The following is a 1,008-nucleotide window of genomic DNA, read 5'->3' as shown; positions in this document are numbered from 1 at the left end:
TGGTCACATGACACCCCCCACCCCCCTGGCTTTCGGCATCACGTGACGACCTGCCGCCGCCTCACGTGACTGCGCGAGCGGACCGCCTCGCCAGGCGCCGCCATGTTGCCGACGGGGCATTGCCTGGGGCTGCTTCCCCCCGCGGCCTGGGGGTGCTCCATGCGGGGCCGGACGCCCCCCCCTGGGCCCCGTGGAGGGCGGCAGGGGTCGGGGTAGGAGCCTCAGCGCCAGTCCCGGGACGCAGCGGTGGGGCAGGGTGGTGAGGGGCCTGTGGCTATAGGCCTGTAGCGATAGGAGCGAGGGGCCTGTGGCGATAGGTGCAGTGGGGTGGCTGGCGGGGGTCTCTGTGCCCTCTCTGAGGGGCCGTGTGGTGCCTCACAGCCCCCCGGTCACGCTGCTGGCTGCCACGGGCAGCAGGGGTGCTGTGTGCGCTAACTGCTCGTCGTGGCTCTGGGCTTGGTGCCGGGACCTCCGCGTGTGGCTGAGGGTGAGGAGGGTCAGCACTGGCACTAGGCCACTGTGGTGGCCCCCCAGGTCTGGGGGGAGCTGCAGGGTAGGGGACAGGGTGTCCCCACCCTGGCCTCGCTCGTGGCTTCTGCTCTTCAAACCTCTGTAGCGTTTGCCTCCTGGGGCAGAATTGTGCTGGCCTTTGCAAGGACCAAGTAGTGGTACCTCTGGGCTCCTCCGTGGTGGGGGGGAAGAGCTGGGGAGGAGTGAAAGCCGCTCAGCTCGGTACCCGGTAAGCGTGAGGGAAGAGGGAGTGCAGCACAGGAGGAAATCAGGGTGAGGATCAGGCTTGTTGGCTTGTGATCCCCTCCCCAGTGAGGAACGGTGGATGAGGGAGCAGCAGAAGAGAGGAGGTCTGGAGGGTGCAGCTGTGTGACCATAGCGGAGTGGCCCCCCATGGTGGTGATGCACTGGTGGCCCTGTGGCTGGGCATGCTGGTGAGAGAGGGAGCTTGTGCTGCTCTGAGAGCCAGTCACAAGCAGCGTGAAATCAGTTACTGGG

This window comes from Falco cherrug, chromosome 9 (genome assembly GCF_023634085.1).
Source record: "Falco cherrug isolate bFalChe1 chromosome 9, bFalChe1.pri, whole genome shotgun sequence".
Taxonomy (NCBI): Eukaryota; Metazoa; Chordata; class Aves; order Falconiformes; family Falconidae; genus Falco; species Falco cherrug.
This window is presented reverse-complemented; position numbering follows the sequence as displayed.